Genomic DNA, 26,872 nt, shown 5'->3' on the forward strand with positions numbered 1-26,872 from the left:
GGTTTGTAAACAAATGAACAGAGCACTCCACAGAGCAGCTCTACACACTGCTACAATGAAATATGCTGAAGGCATACCGCAGAGGCTCCCTTTGCCCTTGTAACAAATGATCTAATGATTCTCAGGAGGAGGAAATGAGGCTGATTTGTAGCTCTCTTCAAGAGGCTAACACAGTTAAGCAAGACTTCTTAATTGCCTGCTCTTTATTATTTAATGCATAAGAAGGTTAAAAAAATCCTTAGGGCTAGATCCCAAAAAGGTATTTAGGTACCTAAGCAGGCAGCTAGGCAGAATTTAGCTGCAATTACAAACAGTGATATTAAAAACCTCTGCTCAGCTGCTGCCTAACTCTGAAGGCTCTTAAACCTAAGTGGGTACCTATTTCAATTTTAAAGTTCTCCAGGTGCCTAGCATTCAGCTTCTGCGAGTGCCAAGGAACATTTTATTCCTGATGTGCCTAAGGTGGCTCACGACAGCTCAGTGCTAAGCCAGCCAGCAGCCAGGAGTTATAGCAGCTTTCTTCCCTGAGAGGTTTTAGCCATGAGGAACATTTGTCCGGTGCACAGGAACATCTGAAATGTACCTACCTGCATCTCTTGAATGGGTTATAAATAAAGTCAGCCTAATTACAAATAATAAAGTGGCAACCAAGCAGGTCTGCTCAAAGGCATGTCACAGATTCAGGAGTTGCACGAGGGGAAGCAATACAGCCGAGAGGCAGTCCTAATGCTCTTGAAAACACTTGGAGCTGCAAATTACGAAGGACAAATGAGACACAGAACCCATCCACAGCAAGGCAAGAAGTATGCTTTTTAAATCCCTGTATCTTCTCCATTCAGACCAAAGAATGAAAATGAATCCTTTAAATGAGTGGGACCTGGGTCAGGCTAATGGTGCCATCTCATCAGCTGTGGCTTCTGAAGACACAGCGGCAGCCTGTGTGGCCTTGCCCCATTCAGAGTCCTGCCAGGAACAAGGGCAGGAGCACATCCTCCACTCTACTCGCACATCCCTTCAGTGGTTTTATATGGAGTTCATTTGAAAAATCTTGTTTTTCTAAAGAATAGCATTTGCGCCATGCAATTTAGATACCACCATTTTGAAGAAGTTAGTTATTTTGTTTTGCTGCATATAATTTTATTCGCTTTGATATCTGTTTGAGAGGGATGGGGCTCTTTCACAAGAGTGTTTGGGACTGAGCACTGTTCCTCGTACAATATCTAATAAGCTTTATTGCCATATTTCATTGCTGTGAATTCAGGTAGTGCACTAATAGAACAATGAGATAGACCCTTGAGTGGGTAAATACGGAGTTAGAAGAAAAAAAGGCTTATGTAAGAGCCTATAAAAGCAAGACAGTTTAGAAATCAGGCAGCTGCTCCATTCCCAATTCCCTCCGTTGTGTCTCAGTATGGACAGACATCAGACGGCCAGATCTCTTATATGCCTTGTTGCACTTTATAAAGTATGGGCATAATAGAGAAAATGGTAAACATAAAATGGATCTGTTAACATGGATCTGTTAACTTTCCTGCTTGTCTTGTGACACTTTAGATTGCTTCATGGGACACTGCACTCCTGGGAGACTTGATTACTTTTAAAATTAAAGTCATGTAGGAAAAAAATGTCCCATAGGCATACCGCAATATTTACAAAGGTAATTGCTCTTTTCTCAGAATATTCAATCTTTGTCAAGACATTTCCTTTGTTCTGAGTAGCATCTATACAGCAAAATAATAACAAAATAGGTCTTAAGGGCCAAGAGTACTTTTGTTCTATGCTTTACCTTCTGTCAGTGTCTGGAGATGACTTCAGGACATTGGGAAGATTGCTTAATGCTCCATACTGAAAATGAGTTGGAAACAAAGCCTGAGGATTCTGCCTCTCCAGAATGAGGGTAGAGCTCCCTGAGCTCTAGAGCAAGGGTGCCACAAGTCTCTGCAGAAGACAAAACTTTCTGAAGTAAATACTTTTCTGAAGTAGAAATGCAAAAATTGCAAATTTCAATATTTTTTTTTCTGTCAGATGTAAGGAATTGCTTTCTCTGGGACACACAATGATGTGTATAGCTAGTCTAGTAACCAAACCAACTCTTTCCATTCACACCTGCACCTCTCTGAAAAGAATGTAAATATTATCATGGAAGGTTTTAAACATGTTTATATGCAACAAATAGAATTGGTGTTAAATGAATACTAGTATTAATAACAAAAACTAACATCCATCATGTTCAAAAGAGAATAACACTGTTAGACTCATCCATAGTGTCCCGTCCCCCTCTCCCCCACCCCTCTCAAAAAAAAGCATGAAGTGAATTTTGAATTTAAATTAGCCAAATCAGAAAGTTAAGCCATTGTGTATAGTTAAGCAACAACATACACCAATATGTCACTTACCATTTGTCTCACTATTTATTATGCTTGTGAGTTGCCCAGATGACAACTTGAGTAGGGTTTCATTAACTGTCAGTGTCTAAAGCAGCCTTAAAAGGGTGTTAGAATTAAAACTTGTTCAGAAGGTGAGCATTTTTCAGACAGAATTGCTGAGCTGTTAAACCTGAAGTTTCTTCTTCCAAGGGTTCTATTTCAATGGGTCTTCTTTCCTGTAACAAGCATTCAAATCTTACCAAGAGAAAATGTTTTGTCAAGCTGCAAATGTAAATTTTCAAAGAAATTAATGGTCAGGGGAAAGCTGCCCTACTCATTATGCAAAGCACTAGTGGCAACACAGCCCAATGGGCAATTAATTAGTCTGATACGGGTACATGAAGGAGAAAAAGAGCAGGCACAGCAGGTCACTCAGTGCTCAGTGGCCATCAAAGCAAGACCTGCAGCCACATTCCAGTTGCTCTGTGGTCATGGCCTTTCTGTTAAATCACTGAAGTAGACAAGATGAGTTAGGAGGGTTGATCAGTGTGTTGGCTGTGATCCAGAGACTTGGATTCATCAGTTACTCATTCACTCCAGCAGTAAGGGTAAAGAGAGGCTCCATGGAGAGTAGATGGGTACAGCAGTGCTACCTTTCCACGTTGGCATGAGCAGATGTGAAATGCAGCAGCATGTCCATTTCTGGCAGGACATCCTTTTGGTTTGATGCTGGAAAAAGCTTTACTTTTGTTTAATTTTGATAAGATGGTCTCAAAATCACATATTATTTTCAAAAGTGTTTTGCAATATGTTTCCTCTTCTCTGACCCATGTTTAGTTCCATAGTCAAGGATGATGAGGGACTCGGGATACTCTCAACTATTCTTTATAAAATAATTTGATATGAAAATGTTTGTTAATTATGCTAATTAAAGTTTCTACCTTTGTGTGTCACGGGGTTCCTATTTTTAAACACAGTTTGGGTACAGTGTGCATATTTGATATGCCAGTTGTACATCTGCTAGGCATCAAGATCTAGTGCATACAATCAAGAGGATCCGTTTAAGTCTCCCAAGAGTTTTCCTGGTGTAATGTCTGCTGAAGGAAAAAGAGAGGGATAGCAGAACTGCATCTATAATTCATTTATATGGGTCATAACTTTCAGGCAATGATCAATCACTCTTCTCCAAAATTTCTCCTTTTTCTCTGGGGACTAAGTTTATCAGCTGGGAGCAAATTTATCAGCTGGGGGCCAGCCAAAGTCCAGATTTTGAACATGAAGGAAAAGCCACCAGCATCATCAGGAGGCAGGTATGAACCTGAAAGAAAAATGAGAATACATCTCTGTCAAGAACAATAGACTCATTTAGGAATGCAGTCTGTCAGAGAAGCTCTGTAGCAGGCTTGAAGAATTTTCAAATAAGTCTATCTCATAAAACAAATAAATAAATAAATAATCACATTTATATGTATAGACAATGTACCTTTTAAGCTTTCTTGCTGATGTAATACCCAGTGGTGCCCACTAGATGGACCTCAGTTTCAAAGAGTTGAGAGGCGGTGTTCTGCACTGAGGTGCTAGGACAAGGGGAGGTGGAAGCAGGTTGGTGTTCGGCAGGGGAGGGAACGGCCGCATCCCAGCACTTCAGAAATGCAATATTTCTCAGACAGGGGCTGCAAAATGAATAGGTGTAATTCCAGGACTTCCGACTTTCCAGACTTGATTTTACATTCTGATTGATACATTTCTTCAACAATTTCTTTGGCAACCACGTGGACTGCCTATTCTTTTCTATTTAGTGCTTGACACTTACATAGCGATACCTGAATAGTCATTTCCACTAATGATGTGATTTGTTCAATCCATGTTGCTACTGTTTTAGAAAACACAAGCATTGATTGTTTATTTAAGGTTGCCTACAAGGTACGAATGGTTGATTATTTTGTCCATTTTAATAACTGATTATAATAAGGAACTGTTGTTGGTCTATATTAATCAAAACTCATGAGTCAGTGTTTCCCTAAAATCATAATTCAAAATTGACTTTAAAAAGACTCTGGGATTTAAGAATGAGCACATATGCATTTCTTGTTAGACTTTGGGCTTCTGAACTTTTGGGTTTGCGGTCTTTGGTCTGGTTTGTTTGAAGTACACCATTTTAGTGTTTTCTTGTTTTCTCAATAACTGTGAGAACAAAATTTGTTTTGCGTTTTAAGTGAAAGGTAAAAAATGTAAAAATAAAAATTAAAAATACATGACTCAAAGAATAGGTACACAAAATGGCAAATACTGCGTGGTTTGCAACGAGAATAACAAGTGTTGGCAAAATTGGAACAAACAATTCTTACTGTTTTAGGCTCACAGTTGGCATTATACATGCAAGCACACTGGTGTTTACATGGCTATGCTTGAAACCATACATACATTTTCAAACTTAGGCATTAACTATAAAAGTCCCTTTAAAATTATCTACAAAATGAGCATAGCTTCTTCTTGATCTGGACACCTCCAGGCTTCAAACCCAGAACAATAGTCGTCATTGGATTTCTCCAAGAAATCCTAGAACATAACAAACCTCTGAAAGAATCATTTTGCAACAGCAGCATTCAAATACTGGGCAGGATTGAAGCAATAAAGAGCTAGTACAGTAACCTGTAGAAAACTGTGGGATCAAAGACACGATTAATTCAGTTTATAAGATCACCCAGCAGTTTCCTCCACACCTACTACTTCCAGGATTAGATTTAGGTTTAAGTCCTTGTTTTATCTAGAGTTACGCATGATTTTGTCAAGCAAAGATCTGGCTTAAAGAAGAAGCTGTCACTGTCTGTGAGTTAAATGAAAACCCTGTTAAGTAACACTACAAAGCACTACTTAACACGAAGAGACATTGTATTTAGCAAGCCAGGTGAGTTCTAACCAACCAAACAGCAGGCAGGTATTTTTACCTCTATGACCTGTTGGTTTTGAGGGACAAGAGAGGGAAATAAAGAGCACAGTGAGGCGAGTGATCTGGGCATATGACATGGGAAGGAAAGATCCCAGTGGGGAACATCAAGGACACATGGCACAGACCTATATAAGCAAACTTCATTATCTTAGGGATCATGGAGCAACTTATAACTGTACCAACCCGTATTTAGCACAGTTTTCCAGAAAAGTGAGTAGATGATTTAAAAGAAAAAAAAAAAAAGAAAGAAAGAAAGAAAGAGCTCTGATAAAAAGTCATTTGTGTAGCTTGCAGAGGAAATATAGATACGGTGCATGTAAATTAATATTTCTAGATCACTTCCATAGAAATAGTGTCTCAACCCAATAAGCTTCTGAAAACTTAAAAAATGAATTAACCTCCAGGCTGCAAAATTTTACTAAAAATAGATCTAAAAATGATGAAGAGCAATGATTCTCAAACTAGTTAAATTAAATTGGTTTTATACATCCTTCTTCTTCCTATATCTTTACCTCTGAATATTTTCATTTTAATTGCATCAACAGTTTTATATTGTTCTTCAAAGTAAATCTTTCATAACTATGGCTAGCCACAAATAATTTTGTTTTTTAAATGAAAAATCAAAACCTGGACTGTTTTAACTGCATGATATGACCACTGTTCCTTAAGGGAAATAAAAATACTGCTACTGCCTGTAGTCTGGACTCATTCTGAGCAATCCCGTTCCATCCTTGGTGAGAGGCAGTTGTTCATCATGGAAGAAGAAATTCAGATGGTGACCCTAACCTATGGAGTTTGGTAGAGCTGTGGAGTAACTCATATCAGCTCATCAGGCACCACCTCAGCAGTCTTCTCAGTCACACCTGTATTTTTCCGGGAGCACAGGAACTACAAGCACTGCTGAAAGGGAAACTAGCATAGTATTCCTGTCTGAACAACTATGAGAAAGACTTGAAAACTGCCCAATTTCAGTCTTGATAGGATAGTCTGAGTTGCAGAAAGAGACACTGCAAGAATAAGGTCGTACCTTCTTGGATATAAGTAGATGAAGCCACTTCAAGTGAAATAGGTATAACTTACTGATAAAACCCATTAAATCTGATAATAAAATAGACCCTTAAAGTATCAAAACTGTGAGTAAATTTTATTCTACTTTGCAAGAAGATAGTGTTGCTTTTTTGTTTGTTTGTTTTGTTTTTAAATGGGAGTACCTTGATTACCACACTATGCTTAAATCAGTTATTAGTATCAATTATTTTAGTTTAAAGAAAGCCAGCATAGGGTGAGAGCAGCTGTAGAAGAAAATGTCTTATCTGATTAAAATTGAGTAATATGGGTGCACCAAGCTGCTGGGAGCATTTGCCATAGGAAAGTCAGTGATATGAAATCAATCAGGGATGCATCAGAGAAATGTACAGTGATGACTTACTGATGGAAAGCCAGGGGAAAATACCAAGTCTCCACTAGGTACCTATAACATGAATTTATAAGCACAAAATGAAATACAAACTACCCAAGTTAGCTGAATTTTATTCAACCATGCCTTCTGTCTATTTATCTATTTTTTGTTTAAGCACATTAATTGATCATTTTCATATTCATTCTGCAACATGGGAGCAAGGCTTCTTTTGAATGATGATTTCATTAGGATTTGTTCTGCCAGATAGCAATGCCTCCAGAGTTATGTACTACATTAATTCTGACTGATATTTTACCGTATATTTATTTTTATTTCACAAGAATTATGGAAAAAAAAAATATCTACAAGCTGAGAAGAAGAGGGTGTTATTTTCAAGTATTTCTCATAATTTAGATGGGAGTTGAGCATTCAAACAAAACACAGTTCACAAAATAGGAGTGCTTTCCATGTTAAGTGAATGAGATTGTAGGTTATTAGAAAATTATTACAGAAGACAAGAGTTACATTATTTGAAGTCAAAAGGAGACTATATTTTGAATTCAAAGAGCAGTGAATAAGCCAAAGATTGGAGGAGTCGTTAGAGCTAATCATATTTCATATTATTCTCTTGGATGATTAGTTGCTTTGGAAAAACAGTAATACCTTGGAGAGCTTTCTTCCTGTTGGAGTGCTAGCTTGAATCTGTCCAGGGGAAGAGCCCAAACTTTGAGTTTTCATCAAAGTTATTTTTGAAATAAGACTGTTACTCTTGCTAGTATATGTGACATCTTATGAGGTCTCCAGGTCTGAAAAAAAAATAATAAAATCAGAACAAAAGACACTAGCTACCACACGTAATATACACAACTGCAATCAAAAGGAGTTAACAACAGCTGTGTGAATATAATGAAGCTATCTTCTGTATTACTTACACTGAGTATCACCAACAGCATCACCATAATGATATGGTGTTCTTCAGGAACTGCAAAACTTGTTTATTCCTCTCCATTTCTCTCCCAACACCTTCATCCAGTGTAAGCATTCAGACAGTAGATCATACAGAGTTCTGTGCTGTTACCCTCACAGGTGGTTTTAAGCTGCCTAACGTGCATTCAGGTAAGGCTGATGACAACCTTGTCAGTTATAGAGCAGGCAGATGTATGCAGTGACCTGCATTCTGCAATCACTTAGACTGGACTCCCAACCCACTTCTTTGATCTTCAAGTAAGCCCTGGCTTCCTTCAGGAGCTCTTGGAAAAGTCAACACTTTCAAAATTCCCTTCAGTGCAAGCTCTAGGTGCTCCATACCACAATCCAGTCATTCTTACAGTTATATTAAGTAGCTCTCTCCATAAAAGCAAGATTATGACAGAAAATTAATGATAAATCATGTAGTCACAAGAAAGCTAAGTAACAAAGTCAGTTTATCTGCTCTGGCATAGGGTTCTTGCATTTGAAAGGGAGATTGATGGGGATGCACACACTATGAGGACTATGCCCTCAAAACAGGCAGGAATGTTTGTGTTGCCCCTGTGTGAAGAGACATTCACTGCACAAAACTGAAAGTGAATTTGACCCTACAATTTGACCCTACTCAAGAAAAACAAGTAAATAAAACTGCCAGTTCAGTTGAAGCAAGAATATCTTGTTAGTTTTAATGTAGGGACTCCTTGGACCTTATCAATAGAAAAAAAATTGTGATGAATTACCCTAGTCCTTCATACACTACAGCTTTTCCCCCAACAAAACAGTCTGGGGAAAAAAAGGCATAAGATGAGATGGAGCAGAATAGGTATTTCATCATGTTTCTCAATCCTTTTAGGCTTTCACTGGCATCACCTGCTGTCATCAGTCTCCTCTAGACAAGAGGGTCCTGGCCACCTGGCTAAAGCAGCAGCCATCAGTGCTGAGCTAGAACCATCTGTTTTAAAAAATGCTTCACACTCCTGCATCAAGGACACTGAAAAGAACTCCATACAGAAAAAGATTTGGTCTTATTATGAAGAAAAATGAGCTTGCTTTTAAATTAGTACCTGTGGTATTGCAGTTGCAATTTGAAGTAGGAACCAGAGATGAGGGAATAACTAAAAGTTTGTTGAAAATAGATTTTGTGGTTAGCCTCATAGCAGCAAGGATGGTTCAGTTCAGATTTTGGGATAAATTTTGCTAAATGCTGATTAATACTTTTTGATCTCCACTAGTTCAAAGCACGGATTTTGTTCTAGGCGTACAACATGCTGAGACAATAGATGTGTGGAAGTGCATTGCACTCGTAGTTCTCATAGTTCTCAATCTCTGTATCATCCCCAGATGACTGGCAAATTCGATTTGATCCCAAATTCAATCTCCAAATGAGAGACAGATTCAATTCAATGGAGAGGACCATGTAGATACTACACTGATGACTCAGTCGGAGATTTTAAGCCCATTATTCTTTCCATATACCAAAAATATGAAGCTTTTATAGGAAACAGAGGCTCATTCTGATTTTTTGTCATGAAGTCTGAAGAGTAGGTTTCACTCTGGTGCATTGCTTCTGATGCACAGGCATATGGTAGGACCCAGTAATCTGTGAAGAACCACATACGTTGTCTCAACAACAAACACTAACACAGCAGTTCAGGATCTTGCATGCAGAATGCCTCTGAGGGAGTTACTAAGAGCACCTTCCTTGCCTAACTGCAGAACCAGACCCCAGCTAGCTGCTGTTCTGATATTCTGCCACACAAGGTTTGCTGCTAGTTAGGGATAGCTGTTAGAGTCTTCTTGTTCTTACTTTCCTGAGTCCAAGGCATTTAGCAGAAAACAGCGTGCTGTACAGCTGATCAAATAGGAAAGGTGAAAAGCTACCCAGGAAATTTTCATTTAATGAAGTATTTCCTCACACCTGTGGAAGGAAATGGCATAAACAGGTAAGATATGTTTGCTGGTTTATATAAAATCAAATCAGCAAACAATGTGTCCTCTTGCTTTTTATAATATTACACTGTTCAGTAAGTACAATAAGAAAGCAAACAGTCCATGGAACAATAAGACAACTTGTTAATAAAAAGTTTGTCAAGCCTCACTGACTAAGCCTTAAGATGAAAAGAAACCTATTAAAATGCACTTATAATGCTCCAATGGAGACCAGCCAGCAATTACAAACAGTTGCTTTTAGCAGATTTTTTTTTCCTGATGGATTTTCTAGATGTTAGCATTAGTATTTATTTTAGTGAGGTAAGGTAAGGGACATACTGAGGTGTGAGAAGGAGAGGTGTGACACCCTGACTGACCTTTCACCGTAGGCACATGAAAACACTCAAATAAAGTCATTAGCACATACAGGTACAGATCAGTGGACTGGTGATAAGTGACAGGAGTCAAAGGGGGAGGGAAAAGGCAAAGTGAAATGCAAAGCAAAAGATGACAATGCTCAGCTAAGTCCTGAGCATCTCACAACCTTCCAAGAAGTCTGAAGGTGGTATAAGTAGATGGAAAATGCCAAACCTGAAGGGTCTTGTGTGTGATAATGAGACAATTTATGATTCAGCGGAGCCTTGCAATGAATACAGGTGAAGAGCTGCATCCTGTAACCTTTAGACCAGTAGTCCCCTTTTAAGAAGGCCCAGAACTGTGAGGTTGAAGGAGATAGCAGCTTAGTTTTGAGGGCATGGCAGAGCCACAGGCTGTTTCTTCCCTTGTATGAAAAGGCTGTATTATAGTAAAGATAATTATGTAGACTGATGTTGGAGACTGTGCAAGTCCATGTTAATGATAGTTCACTCCATTTTAGATTCTTAACCAAACTAAAGTTCTAGTCGTACAAAATCAGAATTCACAGACCAGTGTAGATCCTTTTAAATCATTCTTCAGTATCAAAACAGCCTTCTCCTATTTAAAAAGACTGGACATTTTAAATTGCTAGACTGTAAAACAAGCATCAATGCTGTTATAGCTCCATAATATCATTGAAAAAGAATACCTTGCCAAATACAAGTGCCAGGTAGAAAAATCCTGACCTAATGGTCCCCTAGAAGAATGAAATTTGCAGAGCTTCATAGGAAAATTTTAGACATGTTAGAAAGTTAAAAACTGGTTACTAGCGTGAAATTTTTTAAACAGTTTCAGAACCAGGGTTGATGTTTTTGCTCACTGATGGCTCCCTTCAGAGGAGGGCGAAATGGCTGCTCACGGGCTGCAGCTTACCACATCCCATGGTCGGTGGCTGAAACAAATCAGATGCAATTGAGTACTGCTCAGATATGAAGCTAGAGGTATGAATAGAAAATACCAAACTTCTGTTAGTTTTGAAAGAACCTCCTTCTCCTTAAAGACCCCAACCTTAGTCCAGGTGGGGGAAGAAAAAAAAAAAAAAAGAAGAAAGAAAAAAAAAAAAGAAAAGCCTCAAACTTTGCACTTAATATAGCATTTACTTCAGAACAAACAAACAAACAAAAAAAGGCACTAAATTGATGCAGGTCTACAAATTGCTGCATTAAGTCTGCTATACACGGCCCACATACAATAATATAAGGGTAACGTAAAAACATGCATTAGGGATGAAGAAGAATATTAGATCCATCTCTCCCCCCATGAAAGGATGAGCTGAGAGCTGATGGTGGGTGAGTGCTGCTAGCAAAGCCAGCACTTCACTGTCTGTGGGTGAACATTTCAGTCCTTTGTTGCATGCTTTTTATTATAAAGCCCACTGAAAACTTAAGGCTGCTTTTCTGAAGGAGCTGTTGTGTAACTCTGACATCTGGGGTATTCAGTCGCTGCCCTGTTTGAACTGGTTATGGAACACATTAAACCCAGAAGGCTCCACTTCAGCTGTTTACAAACCTTCCCCACACTACTCCTCTATCCCAGCTTTGTCGACAGGCTCCAGTTCAGCAGGGGGATCCAGGCTCAAGCCTGGCTCTCTCAGATAAGCACTACCATGGACTACAGTGGGAAAGAACCCACATTTAAATTGCAGCACATTATCAAGGGTCTGGCAGAATCAGGTCTGTTGTTTTCTGAAGTTTATCTGTTATTCCACCTTTGGATCCACCCAAACAACTGTGCCTATAAGAAGGACTTGTGATTCTACATGTATGTGAAGATAAAGGTACGCTGGCCTGTAGCTGTATAACTACTATAATTCATATATATGGTTGGAGCCACCCACACTATTTTGTTTTGTGTTTCTTTATTATATTAGTCAGGAGTTGGGCAGTAGGTCCATACATGCCATGTCAATAACGTTACTAAAAATCCATATGAATAAATCAAAACAAATAATTCATTCTGTTTTGTGCAGCTACCTGCTGCAGTAGAAAGTTAAAATATTGACAGATGATATTTATGGTAAAAATAACCTTTAAACAAACACTCAGAAAACTTGTTTATCTTGTGTAACTGTGGTATTCCAAGAGGATTTTTTTCTCTTCCAGACTCACCAAAGGAATAGTGGAGGCAGACAGTATTGATAAGTTCAAAAAGCAATTGCATACATTCATGGACAAGAGGTCCATAAATAGATACAAAGAGGAAGGTACCCACGAGCATCCCTAATCCAGTATTTCTGACTCTGGGGCAGTAGGAAGGGAATGGACAGCAGAAAGTGGACACACTTGTGCTCCTCTGAGAATGTTTAGGATATTGTAATTTTTGGCTGGCTATAAGACTTCATAAAGCATAAAATGGGCAACCACATAGGATAACACAAACAGCCTTAGCCACCACAGAGAAGGAACAGTATATAAAAATTGATGACATTAGTCTTTACTAGTCTTTACACAATAACAAGTTTGTTTAGTGAAGAAAGCTTTTGTATTTTTAAAAAAATAACACCTGCAAATGGCTGCCAACATACAGTCATCTCATTAACTAAGACTTACACTAGCAGTGATATAGAGAGGAAATTATGCAAATAATTACACAGAAATGTATGAAGATATGGATAAAATTGTGCTTTGGATGGCAATGATAGACACTGGACCTGAGAGTTCATCTTCCCTGAACAAACCGGGTTGACTGCATCCTGAGTAATTCTACCCAAACTGACTTTAAGTAGGTCAGCTTCTGACAGTTGCGTAGGTACAGCAGCATGGATCTCAGCAGAGATTAATGGGATGGATATTTACCAAGTCTCTCTGGAAGCTGTACTATATTCCATGCAATTGCAGCTATTTTCTTAGAAGGACCCAAGCAGCTAGTTTAAAGCTAATTTAGGAAAAGCTACACGAACAGCAGTAACATCATGAAAGTAAGAGTCCCCCTGTGAGTGATGCTTGTCACTGCTCTACACATTGCTCCCCTGGTGCTGGGAAAGACGACACTTGGAAAAATGCGTATGGAGACAAATAAAACTGTCAGACAAAAGAGTTGAGCCCTACAAGCTCTAAACCTGCAACACTGAAGATGACCAAAGGGCTGGAGCACCTCTCCTACAAAGACAGGCCGGCAGAGTTGGGGTTGTTCAGCCTGGAGAAGAGAAGGCTCTGGGGAGACCTCATTGCAGCCTTCCAGTACCTAAAGGGGGCCAATAGGAAAGCTGGGGAGGGACTCTGTCAGAGAGGGTAGTAATAGGATAAGAAGGAATGGCCTTAAACTTAAAAAAAATAAAATAAAATAGATTTTGTTTCTTTACTCAGGGGGTTGTGAGGCACTGGAACAGGATGCCCAGAGAAGTTGTGGATGCCTCATCTCTGCAAGTGTTTAAGACCAGGCTGGATGGGGTTTTGAGTAACCTGATCTAGTGGGAGGTGTCCCTGCCCATGGCAGGAGGTTGGAATTGTATTGTCTTTAAGGTCCCTTCTGATCCAAACCATTCTGTGATTCTATGAACACATTTAAGTAAAACCCTGGAAGATGTCATTCCTACCTGCAGAACTGAGGATATTTATAGCTTCCAAAAAAAGTCCAATAGGTTCTCCTTAGCCAGACAGCTTATCCATGTAACTCTGCTGGACCTGTTTTTGGTTTCTCCTCCATTCATCTGAAGCAATGGAGTTATGCCAGTACAAAGCTAGAGCAAAGTCAGAATCAGGTGATTCTTACTGCAGTATCTACATGCTGATGGAATGTTATGAAACCTTAATACCATAATATCATCCCAAAATGGTACACAGCACATTTCCCGGTATATGAAATATGCTCTACAATAGGCTAATCATTGATAAAAGCCTCTAAGATGTTGCTGTTTTTACCTGTACAAAGATTACTAAGAAAAATAACAGCCCTGACAGCTAGATTCTTGGGTGATGTGAAGTATGTACAGGCTGTTGTGCTTTTATTACCTAAGCACTAATGGCAATTTCAGAAAAGGAATTCAGGCAAAGTGGCACATAATAGAAGACCAGTTGAAAGAGGAGTAAGTCATGTTAAAAGTCAGACAAGTGACTAACACTGTTAGAAAAATAACCAGCCAGTTGGCTATGGTTTTAAATAAATTAGCTAATACATTTTTTTTTTTCATGAAAAAACAGAAGACACCAAAGGATTTGAGGGAAGAAATAGTATTTAAATCCTCAAGATCAAAGTCTATCGTGTTATCACTCCATCTGACAGAATCCAAGAGATGTGAAAAAGCTTCTGAACAAGTCAACCAGAACATCAAAACTGCAGGTTCAAGATTAACTGAGGAATCTTTCCTTGTGGTGTGTGTATGCCTTATTTTTTTGACGACAGCACTGTGGGTTGCCTGTTTTTGAGGAAGGGAATGCAAGAATCTGTGCTTTGTTTGACTTATGCCATATAGCAAGTTTTATTTTGATACAGCTAATCATAACCTCACCAATGACAACCTAATCATAAGAAAACATTCCTTTAAAGGAAAGAAAGTTTCTCCTCAATAGGGCATTGAAGTCAGACAATAGAACTACCTGTCCAAACACAACGCTCTTGCTAGTTACCTATAGCAGAAACGCATTCTAGATTCAGTTTATCGTTATTAAATAAGCAAGCTTGTATTTGGGGCTTTGGGAAATTCATCTACATTTCTTAGTTATTTTGTAGCTAATTTTTCCAATCTATAAGAACTCAGATGTCCTTTGGGAGCACAATAACACAGCTGCCATTTTACATGGGAAGTATAAAGTAACCAATGCCTCGCCTCTCACTTATAGCCCTCTATGGACTGGCTTTTGCAAACACAGGGCCACTTAGGGCCCTAAGTGTCTTCGTTCCTGAAATATCCCTGGGTCTACTATGCAGACATAACAACCCCTGGTTTACTGTGGATATATTCAGTTCATATAATACATCCATGGGTCTACTGGAATATGTCCGCCTTATAACTGCAGCAATGATCTCCTTCATATGCACAGCAGTTCTGGTCTTTGTTTGCTCTCTGCCTAGGTGAAGAGCACTTGAAAAACAACTAGGAAGGGGCTACTTTCACCAGACATTCCTCCAGCCTGAGCCCTCCTGCAGCTTGGTCCCATGCACATTTGTCTGTCATTAGATATGTGCTGCTCCTGCCAGCCATCACAGATCTAATGCTGCCCTGCCATACACTAGCTGTTTGGCCAACAGCACGTTTTCAAACTGTTACTGTCCAAATGGCTAACTGCAACGCAGGGCTCATGATTACCCTCCCTGTAGATTCCGCACACCTCAAATCTCGTCATTAGCGTTGATCATCTTCAGCATCCATCAAACCATAGATCTTTTCTGCTGATTTGCTCTAGCCCTAAAGAGCACCATTGAGTTTAGTGTGAATGCTCTAATAGTTGGTCCATCTGCTCACTACAGCTGTGCTTCCAGCTGCATGAACCAAAGTGCTCTAAAGTCAACTCTGTAGTGCTTCCAAAGTGGCCATGCCTCATTGCCAAGCCACCTCAGAACCACCTCATATTCCCCACATTTATTTCACTCAGATCACATAATCTCCATTACGAACTTCAGAATGAAACAAGACCATCAGATAAAGTCCCTGGAGTCTCATTCCAAGTCTTTGGTTGTAATGATGTAACATTCATGCTCTGTCCACCAGCCTCTACACTCTGCTGTACTTGCTGAGCATCAGTCTTGTTAGGAAATCAAAATTCTCTGAATAAAAAAGTGAGATGATACTCTTTAAACCATATCTGGTAGTTTCTTATTCACTTTCACAAATCTAAGAATCATCATCGTTGTAATTTATATAGCTTAAACAAATTCCAAGCAAAGTGACAGGCTTCAGTCAATACAAATGGTCATCGGTGACGTTACATTGTACAGAAATGACCTAGCTGGAATTCTATTGCTGCAGGTCATTTGGTGTCTGATTATCCAAAGGAAAAAATCAAGAAACGGGCTACATGAAGCAGAGATTCAGAAGATAATGACAATGCAAAAATAGACCATGCACATTTCTAAAAACACACTGTAAATCTGAAAACCTGAATTTTATTTTATATTTTTTTGTCTGAGTTTATTTTAGGGGAAAAAATGAGAATCACCAAGCTAAGAGAGACTTTCTTCACTGAAGCCACAGATCCCATTTCACACATCAATCTCATACAGATCATAAAAATATCTTTAAGCTATTCAGATCATTGTCTGTCACATTATTTCAAGCATCCATTTATAACACTGCTTACTTAGTGAGTATATCTTTATACTTTGCAAACAAAAAGCTTCTATTTCACCTAAATGAAAATGGAAGGGTAGGAATTACTTAAGAAATTTAAGAGAGCCAACACCAGTATGATGATCTCTATAAACAGTTTGTGGACTATGACTGGTGATACGAGCACTCAGTCAGGGGCTCCAGGAATCGTGATGGAAGGCAGCTCTCAGAGCTCAGTGAGAGTACAGAAACCTGCAGGATGCCAGGCTATGTCGCAGGGGACAAGATGATTTTGGCAAGTGCCATCTACTATAGAATACCAGTTGTGATGGTTGCAGAGATATTAATAAGAAGGTCTGTAAGCACTTACAGGAAACTATAGTTATGAATATTAACCAGTTAATAAATAATGTCAGATAATCTGACTAGGTATTTGATCAAATCATAAAAACAACTTCTGAAATGGAAATACAGCACATATTAAATGTAAATGTTATTAAAGTACCTGGTACACTGATTCATAACATTATATATATATATATATATATTTATATAAAAGAAAAAAACACAACTTTTTGTTGTTGTTCGGTTAATGAGAAGGGCTGAGAGGAAAGAAAGGAAATTTTACAGTTAAAATTATTATTGCTAGATTGATGATTTTCAATTATAAATTGGTCGCCCATAGCAGACAGGCCTTATGGCAAATAAGTAAGTAAATAAATAAAAGGCAAAATGCTAAATTAAAAGATATAATTTCACTGGACAGGGATATACAGCTTTAATTTGTCCATACAAAATTGTAGGACTTCATCTAGATAGCACCACTGATATTTGACTATTCCATAACCACTGTGATGGGAAGAGATATCTTGGAAAACATAGTCTCATGAGGCAAGATGATAGAATAGGTCACCATTTTTTAGGTCATAGTACATTAATTGAAATGAGTAATTCATTTATTATATAGAAATATGAAAACTTCATTATCTCCATAGGCTTGCTAGTAAAAGTAATGTAAAATGCTAACAAGAAGCCCGTGTAATTTGCTGTCAGAACTATAACATTGACAGAGAATTCTTGACCTCAAAGGATACTGTTAATTGTGAGTTGGGTGAATGTTTCCTTGTTTTTATTGCTCCTGCTGAACCTGTGGTTTATATCCAAGCTGCCCAAGCTGGACATGTCCATAAAGGTGTGCTGAAAGGACTCGGCTGCAGCATGAGAGGGAAACAGTAGCAGAACAGGTAACTGAATCTAATGCAACTGAGTTTGAAGCTGGTGACATAACCATCTGCACTATTCCTGCCTTGATATGATTTGCCTTACAAAAGAAGTACCGTTGGAGCCTGTAGCCACAGAGATGTCCAAATTAGCTTTAAATGTAGTGGCTCTTGCGCTATATTGTCTCCATTACAACACAGACCTCAGATTCTCAGCAGGATGTTTTAATCACTAAGGGCTCTGTGCTGCTCTCTGTGTCAAGTAGACATGCCGTAACTATTTCTCTTGAACTTAGCCTCTTTCATATTAATGGGTTTCACTGCTTGAGGTATTTTAATTGTATTCTATTGCCAAAGGCTTTCTAATACCTTGATGATGTTTTATGTAGAAACAGAAGTTGTTGGTTGCTGGAAGACTGAGATGACATCCTGAATAATTGCACAGCTTAGGAAGATGATATCTGAGCATATGCCCAGCAATTTCACATTCACAGCTGATAACCTCATAATTCCTATGAATAATCTAAAACACAATAGAAATGCCCCGGTGGCTCTGATGCATTTATTTTTAAAGTAAGGTAATTAGTATACTGGCTTCCCAACACTCCCAGCTGTCTAGCCAGCTTTTAATACAAATGAATCAGATACTGATAAAGAATAAAAGAGCTTGACAGTCTCACCCAAATTGTTCTTAGTAGGACTATTTTGTTAAGTGAGATACCTGTCAAAGTATGTTCAGTCTGTGGTACTGATAGTATTTGGTGAGGTGACAATTTCAAACCATACTTTTTCAAATTATTTAGAGTAGACAATCCCCTGATCTAGTTCATAGGATCGTCCCATAAACAGCTGTGCCAGCACAGCTTGGAAGACAGGGACAAGACCTGTGCCACAGAAGTGGGAATGAGCTAGGATAGCCAGCTAATTAATATTGCTGCCTAGTATTTTGTAATGAAAAATGATGGCTATATAATTTGCACTGTTCCTAAGAAAGGAACACATTCAATAAGATAGGGTTGGAGAACAATATCTTCTGGATTTTATTTTATTTTACCTTGGGAAGGAAAAGCTTGGTCTGCAAGATTGCTATCTTAAATCAAAGTACAAAATAGAAGACAAACCATGAAAAAAGCTATGTAGAAAACATTGCTTATTAATGAATAATGTAAGAGAGCCTTTAACTTTCCCTTCCAGCCTATACTAGGACCATTGAGTAAACTGCAGTTTTCCCCCACATGTGAACTGGTCAGAGTTGTGCAGCTGAGCAGCATTCCCATTTACATGGGAGCACAAGCAGATAAATACTCAGGTAGTGGAAAACTACCTAGGTAGTCTGGCTCAAGTCAAAACTCTATCATCATCTCACAACACCTCAAGATTTGATCTATGTTGTGCATTGCTCAAAAGTTTACTTATTTCTCTCTTGAAGTCAGTATTTACTGTTTGCAACATTACTTTGTGTCTTTAAAGATAAACTGGTTGCCAGAAACAACAAATTAAGTCTGCATGAAAGAAATAAGCAACATGGGCAGAGGAACCCTTAAACAACAAAAGATTGCATTCTTCATGGAAATGTAGCTAGTAATTAAAAACAAATGGAAAGATATGAGGAAAACAACATATTCGGAGAACTGTCTCTTCAGAAATAATTAAAAAAAATCCCAATTTCCATTATTTATCAACAACTTTAAATGAAAACAATTTAATTTTAAAATTATTCAGACAACAATGTGAGTTAATGCACATGAAAATCAGTAACGTAGCTGAGGTAAAAAGGTATGATTTGCTTAGCAAATAATAACAATGTCAAAAAGACACAATATCAAAATTGACACAATATCATCAATATTAGAGTGTATTATTCTATATTAAGCTAAATAATACTTCATTTTTCTATTTCTTCCAACATTCTGACACCAATTTTCACTACTGCGTATTTCTCTTTTTTGCCCCTGCCAAAATAAATAAAGAAAAAACACCACTAAAATGCACACACGAGTCCAAGTTCCCATAGAGATTCATTTTGTCAATATATTTTTAAAGAATTTCCTTTAGATTTATATTTTAAATAAATTTGTTTTTTGTTCTGTTTAGATATTGTGATGACTTTTCACACCTCAAAACATTTTATGTCTGTTTGAAATATTCTAGCAGTATTGATCCTTCCAATCTGGTTGTTAAATGTTTCAGTATTTCATTAGCAGATTTAAAATTCTGATGATTTTTAAGCAGCTGTGGTAACTGTGGCATATGTTTTCCTTTATCTTTTCCAAGTTGACATGGGAGTCATTCTTTTTGAAAAACACTCCTGTGAAACCAGTAGATTATCCTGTACTCAGTCACACAACTATCCAGGTAAAGAGGGATTACTTATAAAAATCCAAGGTGGTAAGAACCACAATAAATATTTTTCACATTGCTTCAGTCTACTGAATGATTTTTACAACTACATTTACAATGGAAGTAGCGACACTTTAAAAATTATAATTTCTGTAAATCATGGGCTAAAATCTTTGCTGATCTAAAGGAGAAAACTTAAGTGAAGCTTCTTTACAAGTATTGAGTTACACCAAAAGCCATTTACTACAGTCATTTGTTATCTGGTGGATTATATTCTGTTTAAAATAAGGAGTGTAATCAGGTGCAAAGCAGCAGAAAACTTTCCTGCTTGGAAAACCTCCTGCTTGACCTCTATGGAGTGGTCATCAAATGACCAGCAGGTAACAGAAACCTTGCTAGTTCAGAAGAGCATTGGAGGAGGTGAGCTAGCATTGACCTATCCTTCCCCACCTCTTATGAATCCAGTTAAACTTCTAAATAGTTATCCCAGTTGTTAAATGGATATATTTTTTCTAAAGCAAAGCAAGAGAATAAAATGTAATTAGAAAATAAAAATTGAATTTCCTTTGATCTAAGGTAGTTATAGTCTAATGCAGCTACCAATAAGCTTTGGGGTTTATAAAAACAATACAAACTGACCAATATTTAATCACAAAGGTCTCTCTATAGAAAGGAATTGGACCATATTATAAAAGGCATATACATCAGCCATACATGTATATAGCCTCAAATGCTTCACTCTATTATAGAGCAAGAGAAGAGGGGTAAAAAAAAATAAATCATCTGAAAAGGAAGAGTAGAAATCTGCTGGATATAAGCAGCAGATTGTACATACTACTAGCTACTTACCATTAAAAGCTGCAGTTATGAAAAACCTTCATAACACAAATGGAAGCTTAAATTTACAGAATTTTCCTAAAGAAAAGTATTTTTCAACATGTGACCAATCCTTTGAATTTCAATAGTCTACAAAATTATTCCTTGCCAAGGTATTAAAGAGGATAGGAAAGATGTAACACATCTCCTATTTTAATCTACTATTAGTTTATGTTACATTTTTTGTCTGAGTAAATTGGCTTCAGCAACATACATAACAGCTATTTAAAATTAAATTTAAAGCAAGACTGTGTACATTAAGCTCTAAATTTACAACTTTATTAAATCCTTAAAATATAATTTAACATTTAATGTACAGAGTAGATTGTGTTTGTGTTGAATTTTTAAAATAGGCCAAACTACAGATCAATAGGAGAAGTCATTACGTATGCAAACTGAAAGTTTATTGAAGCAATGTGTCAGTTTTTAGCAGCAGTTAGCTCTACTTGCAGGTGTAAAGAATATTCATTCAATGAAAGTATTTCAATAAATACTTCATACAATGCTATGAACTAATTACAAAATGAGGACCCTTGTCTTTTTCACCCTAACAACTGCAGTAAGACCTTGTAATTCTGAAACACTGACAAACATGTTAGCCAGGATATGCCTGCTTATTAATGATATGCAATGTTTGCTTTGGTTTAGATTCATAGGGGGAAAAAAAATTACAATTCAAGAACATTTTTTATAAAGTTTTATTAACTTGATATTTTTAGATGTTTTTGTACATTTTAATTGAATCTTACTTTGTATCAAAACCCATTGGGATGGGATGGAACCTGAGTTAATACTCCTTCAATGATAAATGATCTTTTTATGTGTTTTTTTTTTTTTTTTTTTTTTTTTGTTGTTGTTGTTCATGTTGTTATTTGTTTGTTTGTTTGTTTTTTTGTGATTGTCTAATAAAATGAGATTAAAAAAAATGAAAAAGGTAAAAAAATAAAAAATAAGAGCCAAATACAGTTTCAGTTACAGAACATTATTTCTTAAATAAATGTTCAGAATGTTTCCCACAGCATATTTCCATTATGACAGAGAAGCCTCAAATGAAGTTTTTACTCAGTTGCAATTGGCATCTGTAATGGCTATACAGGAGAAGGAATCAACTCTCCTTTAGAGAATTAACTAAAGCAGTGCAAATGCAAAGTAATACAGAACTACTAATTGATTTCAGTCTTCCTGCTTGTTGATTAGTATCATTAATGATATTGATGATTTAATCATCTGAATTAAGTTTCATCTTTGCAGTTTCATTTCAATGAAAGCATTGTTGATTGAGTAACAAGGAGATTCTTTATTATTGATGATGTCATATTTGTAACTTATCTATCCCAAATCTGAATGCTCCAGAGACTCAAAGGGTCATAACAATGATGGACAGAAAGACATTTTGATTTTGGAGTTACACAGATGACACAAGCAGCATCTGGAAACACCAAAGATGCTCAGCATTTGATATAAACTTTTCATGAGGACCAAAATGATTTGGCTTGCTTTTCCAGACAGGATCCATACAAAAAATGCCCAACAGGCCATACTGCTGTCAGTTATAAGAAAGAATATCCAGGAAGTCACCAATTTTAATACACAAACGTATCAGAGAAGAGCACTGTGGCCCAGACATTTGTAAGGATACTCCTAGCAGATGCAGAGCTGTACACTTTAAACCAAGATTGTTCCTAGCCCTCTCCAAACTCGAGTATGCATTGGTGACATTTCCATGCCACAAACAATTTTAAAAATAAATCCAGATAGGTAATGACGTGTTTCTTGTCTACCCCTTCCCCAGCTTCCCAGATCTGCTCCCTTCCCCATGGGCGGTCTGGTTCCCATGGCAATGAAACCACCTTCATCTGCTGTTTTGCAGGCCCCCTCTGCACCACCTTCTTTCTGGCATGCCCCAAACACACCCAATGGGGAAACTCTGGTGATTTTATTCATATTGTTAAAATTAACAGTCTGGGGGCTAGAGGGATGTCAGCTCAAGCCTCCGCTCTCAGATGTATATCACTGATAGCCTCCTGGAGCTTGAACAAACAAACAAATGCAATAAATGTCAGCCATGTGTCATAAAGTTACTTCATGTAACCATGGCAAAGCGTAGGCGGCTAAGTGAAGCAGATCATTTTGGATGGCTCAAAATATTCTTATTGGCATTAGGGAGGCCAGCTAATGGCCAAATAGGGCTTAGACCAACTGTGTGATTTGGGACTAGAGACCAAACTGGGGTTGGTATTTCTGTTTGTATTGGATTTTGTCAGAAAATTTCACGCTAATGAGGAAATTCAAAACTATAGTCAATTTTTCGGAATGACTCTTTTCTTTTTATCTCCCAGAATCTAAAATTTCAAGCACTGAATTGCAGCCAGGACCAAGAAATCAAAGTGGAAGGGACTGGGTACTGTTCCCTTTGACCCCTCTATAAATGCAGAGTGGTAGATAGCTGACACAGGCAGTCCTAGGTGCTTCTGTATAACTAAGCAAGTGATATGACACACTGGGGAAAATGTTCCTCGGAAGATTTTGCTTGTTAACAGCTATGACTGTTAAGAAATGTAATGGCAAGCTAACAGTTAGTGTAATTTAAGTACAAGTTTTTATGACTGCTTGGAAATCTCTTATTAGCTCATTTGAACCACAATTTTTTTCTTTAGTACTAGTATTTTAGTAACTGCTTTTCCACACAAGTAGACAATCCTCACATGAGGACACGCATATTTATTTTTCTCCTTTCTGTTACAACCTGGCCAAAGTAAACTCAAAGTAAACTGCTCTAATTTTTTTATTTTTTTTTTTTAATTCATCTTATTTTACACCTGCAAAGCAACACCGGGGAAAAAAAAAATAAAAAAAAAAATATAGAGATGTACCTTTGAAGCCCAGTAGACAGAACTAAAATTGATGTACATAAGGTGGTTTTATTTTTATTTTTATTTTTTTTGACAGGAAGATGACTAAAGCAAAGGCACAGGTGCCTGATGTCACTTGAAAAATTGTGATCTTAATCTCATCTTTATTGAGTCATGCTGAATTGTAGAATGCATGGACATTTGGTTGTGTGTATCCCATTCAACTGTATTCTGAGAAGTGAAAATGGCTGAATTGCATTCATATTGTTGACAGCTTGATATGCCTAATGACAAGGTAAACCTTTTACCTGCAGCAGAGGGCAAGATACATATTTTGAGTATATTTCTTTCAACTTATTCATCTTCCAAGAGTGGGTAGCTATCACAGCACAGTCTGTCCATCTGTGAGAGAATAATTGTCAGCACAGACAATTGGTTTTAGTATGTGCAATACCTGAATAGTTTGAGACAGCTATCATCATGATAAGACTGACATCTGAAAAGTAGAAGTAGCAATGTGACTTACAGTGTGTCGAGATGTTAGCAAAATAATCATTACATTGAACTTACTAAATGATGCCAGTGGAGATGTTAATACAAAGAAGAGCTCTACAATTTTTCAACTGTTATTTCTATCAAGAGAATATTTCCATAATGTACAGTGAAGTCTTGTAGAACGCCACATAGGCCTATATGCTGAAATAAATCAGTAACAGCCTTGATGCCTCAAATTTATTCATTCAAGAAGAATCATTGAAATTCTAAGCTCACCCGTGCCCTGCCTTCTCATCCATACAAACATAATTTCATCTGAAATTTTTGAGGGCTAGAAAGGAAGACCTGGGGAACTACAGACTGGTGAATCTCACCTCTGTGCCTGGGAAGATCATGGAACGGACCCTCTTGGAAGCAATGTTGAAGTATTTGCAAGAGAACAAGGTAATTCAAGACACCAACTATGTCTTCACCAATGCTAAATCATGCCTGATCAATCTGGTGGCTTTCTGTGATGGAGCAACTGCATCAGTCAAGAAGGGCAGACTGACTAATGTCATCTACCTGGACTTCTGCAGTCCCACACAACATCCTTATCTCTAAATTGGAGAAATGGATTTGAAGGATGGACTATTCAGTGGATAAGGAATTGGCTGGATGACTGCAGCTGGAGAGTTGTGGTCAATGGCTCTATGTCCAGGTGGAGGCTGTTGGCGAGTGGTGTCCTTCAGGGGCTCATCTTGGGACCAGTACTGTTTAATATCCTTATCAATGGCATAATAGGATCGAGTGTACCCACAGCAAGTTTGCAGATGACACCAAGCTGAGTGGTGTAGTAGATAAAGCAGAAGGAAGGGCTGCCATCCAAAGGGACCTAATGAGGTTCAACAAAACCAAAATTAAGGTGCTGCATCTGGGTTGGGGCAATCCCAGACATGAATACATGTACAGAATGGGAGGATAACTCATTGCGAGCAGCCCTGCAGAGAAGGACTCAAAGGTTCTAGTGGACAAAAAGCTTGACATGAGCCAGCAGTGAATGCTTGCAGCCCAGCAGACCAACTGCATCCTGGGCTGCATCAATGGAGGAGTGGCCAGTAGGTCAAAAGAGGGGATTCTACCCCTCTGCTTTACCCTTGTGAGGCCCCACTTGGAGTGTTGCATCCAAGTCTGGGGTCCCCAGCACAAGAAGGATGAGGATCTGTTAGAGCACGTCCAGAGGAGGGCCACAAAAATGGTCAGAGGGCTGGAGCACTTCTCCTATAAAGGCTGAGGGAGCTGGGGATGTTCATCCTGAAGAGAAGGCTCACAGGTGATCTCATTGTGGCCTTTCAGTACTTAAAGAGAACTTACAAAAAAGACAGAGAGAGACTTTTTACATAGACGGACGGTGATAGGACAAAGGGGAATGATTTTAAACTCAAAGAAGGAAGATTCAGATCAGCTGTTAGGAGGAAATTCTTCATTCAGAGGGTGGCAAGGCACTGGAATAGGTTGTCCAGAGAGGCTGTGGATGTCCCATCCCTGGAGATGCTCAAGACCAGGTTCGATGGGGCCCTGGACAACCTGATCTGGACATATGAAGTGGGACATGTCCCTGCCCATGGTAACAGAGTTAGAACTAGATGATCCTTAAGGTCCCTCCCAGCCCAAACCACTCTCTGATTCTATTGTACTAGAATTTTATCTTTTTTTTTTTTTATCTTCATTAATCATTCCTCCACATCTTTTCCTCTCAATTATGTATAGCCAAAATGGAGGTATACAAAATGCTTAGACAAAATTAAAGTAACATATTAATCCCCATAGTAAATAAAGCAACAGGTAATGTGTACCATACAATGTTACAGTTTCCAGATTACATTAAGCAATATGTTTGGTTTTTTTTTTTTTAATATTATGAATTTGCACTTAAAAAATGCCAAGATCCAAACCCAGTGAAACCTGATCAGTGGATTCTCACATATTTTAGATCAAAGATGGTTTTGGCTGAATGCAATCCTTTCTGTTCAATGCCATAATCACACAAATGAAAGCATAAAGATATTTGCAGAAAGTATATTCCTTATTCTTGTTAATTGGAGGATTTACAAAATGCTTCTTTCTCAACAGACAGAGCAAATCTTATTGAGAAGTTTGTGCCACTTCAGTTAATATGACACCCTTATAAAAAGGGCCAATAAGTGTGACTGGGAAATGAGTCCTCAGCCAAAAGCTGAAGTCAGAATTCTAACCTTGTTTGGACTTATCAATGGTTCCATTACATCTAAAACTTGTAAACAGGAAATTGTTTTACAGATGCACTAAATGGATAATATTTAAGCCATTGGCCAACCTCGTCTCTCCACTACCTCTTTTGTTCCTCCTGTCCTAAAAGCCTGTAACTTCATCATCATTAATGAAAAAGAGATGGAATTCTCCAGTGATGTCTCCGATATACAAATAGTAATAGCACCCAAGAGGATAGGATTATCTTCATTATTTTATCAGCTCTGGGCTAGTGTGTGATCAACACTGACACTCAAAAAAGATTACATGAAAAAACAAATACATTACAGAAGAACTAAAAGTGATATATTCATTCTTGTATCTTATTTGCTACAGGGAATGCTATCTTTCTATTTGTTGCTCCTATCCAAAATTACAATAAAACAGGAATCTGCAAATTAGAAAACCTGACAGAAAAAAAAATAGATTAGATTATTAAGATTAGAAAATCTTCCTCTTCCCCATTTTACAATTTGCATTTCAGAACTCTCATTTCTAGTGTAATGATCTTCCATTTTTTTTATTTTTTATTTTTTTTTAAACATATGACTTTCAGCATAGATATTTTCTGATACACAGAAATTTT

At 37.8% G+C, this 26,872-nt stretch overlaps 1 long non-coding RNA gene across 1 annotated transcript in view; it reads right to left on the reverse strand.

The window, feature by feature from the left end:
- Nucleotides 1–6,899: 6,899 nt before the first annotated feature.
- Nucleotides 6,900–26,872, reverse strand: part of LOC137860803 (uncharacterized) — a 49,722-nt gene continuing 29,749 nt past the window's right edge. Inside the window, exons 3-4 of the long non-coding RNA XR_011099193.1 lie at nt 8,749–9,602; nt 6,900–7,521 (exon numbers count right to left, since the gene is read on the reverse strand). This is a non-coding gene — a long non-coding RNA (uncharacterized lncRNA). The remainder of the gene's footprint in view (nt 7,522–8,748; nt 9,603–26,872) is intronic.

The sequence above is a fragment of the Anas acuta genome, chromosome 1 (genome assembly GCF_963932015.1).
Source record: "Anas acuta chromosome 1, bAnaAcu1.1, whole genome shotgun sequence".
Taxonomy (NCBI): domain Eukaryota; kingdom Metazoa; phylum Chordata; class Aves; order Anseriformes; family Anatidae; genus Anas; species Anas acuta.